Source organism: Sorex fumeus, unplaced genomic scaffold (genome assembly GCF_029834395.1).
Source record: "Sorex fumeus unplaced genomic scaffold, SorFum_2.1 ptg000063l, whole genome shotgun sequence".
NCBI lineage: Eukaryota > Metazoa > Chordata > Mammalia > Eulipotyphla > Soricidae > Sorex > Sorex fumeus.
The window spans coordinates 76,743,154-76,751,501 of NW_026606120.1; the positions used below are offsets into that span (position 1 = coordinate 76,743,154).

The 8,348-nt window shown below is 53.0% G+C and overlaps 2 non-coding genes across 2 annotated transcripts; both read right to left on the minus strand.

The window, feature by feature from the left end:
* Nucleotides 1-2,351: 2,351 nt before the first annotated feature.
* Nucleotides 2,352-2,542, minus strand: LOC130036391 (U2 spliceosomal RNA). The gene has a single exon (XR_008794419.1). It is a non-coding gene; the product is annotated as a U2 spliceosomal RNA (small nuclear RNA).
* Nucleotides 2,543-3,903: 1,361 nt separating this feature from the next.
* On the minus strand, nt 3,904-4,094 carry LOC130036395 (U2 spliceosomal RNA). The gene has a single exon (XR_008794423.1). It is a non-coding gene; the product is annotated as a U2 spliceosomal RNA (small nuclear RNA).
* Between the last annotated feature and the right edge of the window lie 4,254 nt (nt 4,095-8,348).

Consider the following 8,348-nt stretch of genomic DNA (forward strand, 5'->3'; position numbering starts at 1 on the left):
CGCACTCCTGGGCTTAACTAATGAGAACTCACTTGGTCTGGAATCCAGGGACCTCTCAGCTGCAAGAGGGAGATTTCTGGCATATGCCCTTAAGAAGGGCCTCTATGGTATAGCAGGTAGGGTGTTTGGGTGTTTGCTTTGCTGGGAACCAACCTAGGTTTGATTCCTAGCACCAAATACAGTTCCCGGGCCTCACTGGGAGTGAACCCTGAGTGCAGAGACAGGAGTAAGCCACAGTCAGGTGTGCACCCAAAACAAAACATGAAGGGTCGGGGATGGAGTGATAGCACAGTGGGTTTGCCTTGCACGTGGTCGACCCGGGGTTCGATTCCCAGCATCCCATATGGTTCCCCCAAGCACCACCAGGAGTAACCCCTGTGCATTGCCAGGTGTGACCCAAAAAGCAAACAAACGAACAAACAAACAAAAAACATGAAGGGTCTCTAGGGGAGCATGTGTGAGAGGCATTCTCTCAGGGAAGGGAATGAGCCCCTTTCTACTCCCAAGTCGGGTATGAGCCTGGTGGCAAAGCAGACTGAGGCTGAGCCCAATAAAAGATTCAAGTCCCCGAGGCTGGAGTATTGTACAGCAGGTAGGGCAACTGGCCTTGCATACAGGTGACCCGGGTTAGGTCTCTGCCACCCCAAACGGTCCCCCCAAGTCAACGCAACCAGGAGTGATCCCCTGAGAGCAGATCTAAAAGTAAACCCGGAATCGCCAGCCCCACCCCGCCCCTCAAAAAAGGATCTGAAATACACCGCACTCCCAAGAGAGCCAGAGGTAAACTTACCGCGCATACGCCTGGTTTAGGATAATACAAGCAAGGAGCCTCGTCCCCGACCTCCCATAGGAAAAACGAGAGAGAGAGGAATCAGGGAGCGTCTCTCCCGAGGGGATGCAGAAACTGCAGAAAGCGCGGAAGGAGGGAGCGAGGGCGAGAACGCACCACGGGACAACTCGGCGGGACGCTCCGCCCCAACGGCGCTGGCCCGCCCCGCCTCGGGACCCACTTCCTGACCGCTTCAAAGTGCCCCAACCCCCACCCTCGAAGCCCGACGTAGTTTAGCAAGGACCAAGTAGTCCAGTAAGCATTTAATAAAGAAAAGAAGTAAAGAAAAATGTGGGGGCCGGGCCGATAGCACGGAGGGTAGGGCGTTTGCCTTGCAAACGGCGGACCCGGGTTCGATTCTCCTACATCCCATATGGTCTCCCAAGCACCGCCAGGAATAATTCCTGAGTGCAGAGGCAGAAGTAACCCCTGAGCATTGCCGGAGGGTAGGGCGTTTGCCTTGCAAACGGCGGACCCGGGTTCGATTCTCCTACATCCCATATGGTCTCCCAAGCACCGCCAGGAGTAATTCCTGAGTGCAGAGGCAGAAGTAACCCCTGAGCATTGCCGGGGGTTTTTGTGAGCCAAAAAGTCCCCCAGCCCCCCCCCCCCCCAAAAAAAAGTTTGTGTCCTAAGCATGAAACAACTCTGGCCACCAACTTTTATTTCACTATTCTTTAGTTGGTTAGATATAAGTACAAATGAAGGGCCCAGCAACCCAGACACCATGAGATCCCTATTAATTACACATACCCGCTCAGCCTTTTACCAGAAGCCGAACAAACATCTTCAACGTTGACAGTCTGGTTGGCTTTCACTTTGAATTATGACTAACAGCATTCGAGAATTACACCATAAATTAATTATAGTGATCAATTAAGGCCATTTTAAGTACCAACCAGGTTAAATAATACTACTTTAATATCCTATCACTCCTTGGGCTAGAGCACTGAATTTTGGACTTAGTTTTTTATGAATAAAATTTTTAATGTTTTTTCCTTTGTTTCCTTTTTTCACTAATTGTACCTAGGCCTTCTATGAATAGACTTGATCCCCCTCTTTCCCACTTATCCTAGGGTTAAAATAAAAACTTCTTCAGCCAGTCTTTCCCTATCTATATTGGGCAAAATTTCAGTCTCCCTTCCCTACTCCAAACTCTCCACGGCTAAATTCCTGTCAACAAATTTCAAACAGTTCCTTAAGAAGTCACCAGAATTTCCTATGCCTGATTCTCATGGAGTCTTCTAAACCTTATTGAGATACAAATTTTGGTGGGTAGCATAGTCCTGACACTTAGCCAAAGTCAGAAAGTTTAATAAACTGAGATTAACAAAATGCCAAACAAGGATATTGATAATAATACTAAGAAAAGCCTATTAAAAACTGGTTCCTTAGAGTCGAAAAGAAAACTAAAGACGTTCAAAGAATACTTGCCATAAAGAAAAACCAACTCAAAATAAAACTAGTAGCCTAATGTAGTGAAACAGTGAGGCACTTCTCTTGGACACAATTTATACCCCAAAAGGGGTGCACCGTTCCTGGAAGTACTGCAATACCAGGTCGATGCGTGGAGTGGACGGAGCAAGCTCCTATTCCAACTCCTAGTTCCAAAAATCCATTTAATATATTGTCCTCGGATAGAGGACGTATCAGATATTAAACTGATAAGAACAGATACTACACTTGATCTTAGCCAAAAGGCCGAGAAGCGATACCTCACTAGCCACCCGGCGCCTTGCCCTTCCCACGGCGCCCACTTTCAGCTCACGGTGAACTGCCCGCACACACGCATGCGGCCACACCTCGGCGCTGCTCCCGCGCGGACCAGCGACTCGCCGGACACGCGCCTCTCGCGCGCTCCCTCTGCCCTCCACGTCTCGAGCCGCGGACCAGCCCACGGCCGCACCCGCCGCTCGGGGCCGCCAGGCCCGTTCTAATTTACATGCTCCGCCCCCGCCCGCCGCCAGGGAACCGCTGACGCCACCGACTTGGTGTCGCCAGAGCCAAGGCGGGCTGGGGCCGAGCCCCTTCCTTGGGACCCACCCAGAGAGAACAGACCTCCGGGAAGGCAGGAAAGAGGGTACAGCGTTTGCCGCGCCCTTGATCCTCCGGCACCTCAGAGGGTCCCCGAAGTCCGCTAGGAGTGACCCCTGAGCGCAGAGCCTGGAGTATGCCCGTGAGCACCCATGGACAAGAGCCGGAGACAGGACAGGTCCAGACGCTCGTGCCGAGCACCAAGGTCCCGGGCGGTTTGCTCCCCGGAGCCACACACACACACACACACACACACACACACACACACACAGTCGGAGGAAGACCTGCTCGCGCAGGGCTGTGGTCCCGCAAAACAAAGCGAGGACTCAGAAGACCGGGAGCAATCTTCGTCTGCATTCTACCTGGTTTGTACGAGTCCGAGTCAGGGGACAGCGTTCCGAGGAAACAGTGGCCAGGATTACCGATCAAGGTGAGCCAACAGGGCCACAGTTTCAGGGGCTCCGGGCCGCTCCCAGCCTCCTTCCAAAGTACACCGCACGTGTGTCCAGAGGTTTAGGTGTTTGCCATCTGATGTCAGGACAGCCTTGCGACTGTTGGACCCACAGAAAGTGCAGTTGTCAAGAGATTGAAGAGCCTGTTTCAAAGAGGACCCCGGGCCTGAAACTGCATGTGATGTGAATGGTGACTGTTCCCTCCACGTTCCTTCTCCCTATCTGCCCACATCCTCTAGCCTCTCGTTCAGGTCACGTCAAAGGCTCTTGTCCTCTGCTTGGGCTCAGAGGCTTTGGGGACCTGGGGAATGCTTTTCCTCACACATGAGGTGGAGAGAGGCCTAGGAACCTGCCTTTCTGCCCCTCCGCACCTGGGCTGCAGCAGAAGTACATCTTGGTTGGATCTGATGGTCACTAGTAGGAATGCCCTCAGCCTACGATCTGTTGTAATGACACTGGGTGAGAAAAACATACGGACTTGTATGGGATACCTAAGAGCAAAATTGTCTTCTTGTAACAAGAAACAAATTAAACAGTTACAGGAAATTCAAAAAGTTCTTTTCTTTCAACTGGCACTGATTTCCCCAAGAGGGGTGCACCGTTCCTGGAAGTACTGCAATACCAGGTCGATGCGTGGAGTGGACGGAGCAAGCTCCTATTCCAACTCCTAGTTCCAAAAATCCATTTAATATATTGTCCTCGGATAGAGGACGTATCAGATATTAAACTGATAAGAACAGATACTACACTTGATCTTAGCCAAAAGGCCGAGAAGCGATACCTCAGCAGCCGCCAGGCGCCTGGCCCTGCCCACGGCGCCCACTTTTAACTCACGGTGAGCCGCCAGCACGCACGCATGCGCCCACCTCGGCGCTGCTCCCGCGCGGACCAGCGACTCGCACCACACGCGCCGCTCGCGCGCGCCTTCCGCCCTCCACGTCTCGAGCCGCGAACCGCCCCAAGGCCGCGCCCGCTGCTCGGCCCGGCACTCCCGTTCCAATTTACATGCTCCGCCCCCGCCCGCCGCCACCGCCTGTGTGTCGCCAGAGCCCTGGCGGGCTGGGCCCGAGCCCCTCCTTGGGACCCACCGAGGCAAAGGCAGCATCCGGGGGTGGGCGGCGCAGCCAGAGGGGCCTGCGAGCGTCCCCCGAGTCTCCCCGGCGGGGAGGCGGCGGGGTAGGACCGGCCGACAGCGCGGGCCCCCCGACTCCCTCGCGGCCACTCGGAAGGACGCTCTGCCGGGACCACCTTTTCCTTCCCCTCTTGCTCACCCGCCTTCCGCCTGCGGCGCCGCGAGCCTTCCTTCCCTTCAGGGCCCTTCTGCCTCCTCGCACTCTCGAATGCATCCGGGGCCCCGGGGGGCTTGACTTCCCACCCTGCCCCTCTCCCCAGTCCAGCCCTTCTTCCCCTAGGGTCCATCCTCTCTCTCCCCCGCACGGAAATCTGGCACGTGCGGGGCGGGGACGCCCAGCAGCCCAGCCGGGATGCAGATGCCTGGGAGTAGTGAAGGAGTAACCCCAGCGGGCGCCCGCGGCGCCGCCCGGACGCGTGGCTCGTGTGCCTGTCTGTGAGGTGCATCAACCATGTGCGGTTCCGACTCAATCACAGGGGCAGCAATAGAGGAGGCCGCTGGAGTCCGCTGGCCCGGTCCGGATGGTGAACTGGGAGGTGGTGAGATAAGGGCTCCTGACATCAGGGACTCGCTCTGTTTTCTCCTAGTCTGCCAGCAGAAGGGAGCTCCTCTCTACACCTGCCCCAAGGGTCAGGTGTACAGCCTATAAACTGTCTAGCTCCCAGAATCACTTACCCCAAGAGTCAGGTGTACAACCCATAAACTGTCTGGCTTCCAGAATCACTTACCACCACCACCCCCCCCACATCATGACTGTTCCCATAAGCGCGAGACAATTGTTCTCCATGACCATAGCCAACTTAACCATTAACTAGCTTATTTTTTTTTTTTGCTTCTGTAACCTTTTTTTTTTTTTTTTTTGGCTAATCACATCTCCTATAGCTTCTTACTCATTATCTGACTAGGATGTGACTTTAGCCTTTATAAACTCATCTCTGACTGTACTCAGGATCACAAGTTTAGCCCACTCATGATCTGGTCAACAAGGCCACCAAAAGGTCAATCTCTCTGCCCTTGGGTACCAGGAGGCTAAAGCTTTCCCTGCCTGCCTTGTGCCACATTTACCTTACCTGTTATTGTTCCACACAGAACCTTGGTGAGTTTAGATGTTTTTTCCACATAGAACCTTGGTGAGTTTAGATTTTTTTTTTTTCCCTTTTCCAACCAGAGATAATATGGACCTTACGGATACAGCACATCTCCTGGTTCCCACAACTCCAGGTGTGATCCCCACCCCCCCCACCCCCAAAATAGACATTCTTCATTTCCCTAGCAGCGATCAGGGCTCACTCCTAGCTCTGCGCTCAGAAATCACTCCTGACAGTGCTCAGGGGATCATACCGGGTGCTGGGGATTTAACTTAGGTTGACCACATGCAAGGCAAGTACTCTACTAACTGTATTATCTCTCTAGCCTGCCTGCCTGCCTCCCTCCTTCTCTGCCTCTTTCCCTTCCTTCCTTATTTTTTTGGGTCACATCTTGTGAAGCTGGAGCGATAGCACAGCGGGTGGGGCGTTCGCCTTACAAGCGGCCAAGATGGCCGACCCGAGTTCGATTCCTCCGCCCCTCTCGGAGAGCCCGGCAAGCTACCGAGAGTATTCGATATGCCAGACACAGTAACAACAAAGTCTCCAATGGAGACGTTACTGGGCCCGCTCGAGCAAATCGACGATCAACGGGAGGGCCTTTACCTTTACCTTGTGAAGCTTAGGAGTTACTCCTGGCTCTGCACTCAGGAATTCTCCAGGAAGTGCTCTGGGGGACGCCGGGGACCAAACCTGGGTTGGCTGTGTGCAAGGCAAGTACCCTACCTGCTGTACTATCACTTCAGTCCCCTTCCTCTCTCTCTCCCTCCCTCTCTCTTTCTCTTCCTTCCTTCCTTCCTTCCTTCTTTTCTTTTCTTTTCTTTTCTTTTCTTTTCTTTTCTTTTCTTTGGAGTTTGGGCCAAGCCTGGTAGTGGTCAGGACTCACTCTTGGCTCTGCATTCAGGCATGATTTCTGGCAGCACTCCGAGAACCATATGTGACACCTGGTATTTGTAAGGTAAGTGCCTTAACCTCTGCGCGATGTCTCTGGTCCGGCTTCTGAATGTTGACGCATAAATTTAATGGAAACTTCCAGACTTTCTATAGACTTTCTAGACTAAAAAATACTTTTTGTCCCCAGTTCTTTTCTCTGAGTTCTTTTCTAGGTCCTTTTTTCCATTGAGTAATCTTTGACTTAATGGATGATGGTCCAGTGGTAAGTCTAACATATGAATAGGTTCATCTTAGCTTTCTCTGTGCTTACCTGGTTATTGGGGCAGCATATGTCAAATAGCCCAGAACTGGTTGCATGCTATGTTTGTTCCTTTTTTGGGAATCTGGGCCCATTTCCAGTGAGCTGGGCCGTGCAGTACTGTTCTCACAGTTCCTCTGAGGGCCAGGCCATGGGGTGCTGCTTCGGTCTGGCGGGGCTGGCGGCTACCAGGGAGGGCTACCCCAAGCACTGCACAGGGGGCATATGGTGATGGGGTTTCATGTATGTAATCCTGTGTGTGCTCTCCCTCTAGAGGGGCCTAGAGGGACCTGGGGGGTGGGGCTAACATACAATCAAAGTGTGGGCTTTTTATTCATTAAAAAGAAAAAGGACCCACCAATAGCACCAACATCGTCAAGATGATGATTTTTCCCCCTTTCTCCTGAAGTCTTTCTCCACTTATCTTAGTTTCTTTCGTTGCTGTTTAATGCACATGCCCAGAACAGGACATTGATGTGGGGATGTGGACACTCTCGGGTGCCCAGTGGGCCCCTGCCTCACATCTTGGGATGGTCCCTGTTATCACAAAGTCCAGCGCTCCCTCCCACTGACCATCCCAGCATTGTGGGGTGTGGGCAAGGAGGCTCCCTGACCACCACCTCAAGAATATAGCCCATGTGGCAATCCTGCCGTCCTGCCCCCAACCTCCAACCTCAGTACTGGGAGACACTAAGTTGCTGGGTCCCCTTGCAGGGCCAACAGCAAATGTTCCATTGGCACCCCAGCACTGGGTGGGCCCAGTCACTGCCACACCCCAACCAGGAAGATGTGGGTGGCTTTCTCCATTGCAGCTCTCCTTGCCCACCCTGCCAGGTCCTTCTGGGGCTGCAGTAGGTGGAGGTCATTGGAGAGGCTGGGCAGAGTCAGGGTGCTGCGCTGTGGAAAGGGGCATGGAGAACACTTTCTGGGAGATACAGGAGTGGTGTGAGATGGTACCCGCTTGAGTGGAGGCTCTGAGCCCCTGAGGTGAGCTCCACTATCCTGCCCTTACACACCAAGATTCAAAGATTAGGGGCTGGAGCAATAGCACAGTGGATAGGGCATTTGCCCTGCACGCAGCCGACCTGGGTTCAAGTCCCAGCATCCCATATGGTCCCCTAAGCACCGCCAGGAGTAATTTCTGAGTGCAGAGCCAGGAGTAACCCCTGTGTATTGCCGGGTGTGATCCAAAAAGAAAAAAAAAAAGATTCAAAGATTAGGCGATTCGGTGGTTTGGGGCTGCAGCTAGAGCTCAAGACGTCAGAGGCTTCTTGAGTATGAAGCCCCAGGTTAGGTCCCTGGTGCTTCCACCATATAAAAGGGTTTCAAGACATGACCACGGGAGCTTGAGAGATAGTAGAGCAGGGAGGGCCTTTGCTTTGCACGCAAAGGTTTGATCCTGGACATCTCATATGGTTCCCCAAGCACCATCAGGAGTAATTCCTGAGTGCAGAGCCAGGAATAAGCCCTGAACATCACCGAGTGTGACCCAAAAAGCCAAAATAAATTTTTAAATTCTCCAAAAGATGACCACAGAGCAATTTTCTACCTGCCTGCTGATGAATCTTACTTGAACAGCTCATTCAGCTCCCCACATCCCAAAACTTGAGATGCCAGAAGGAAG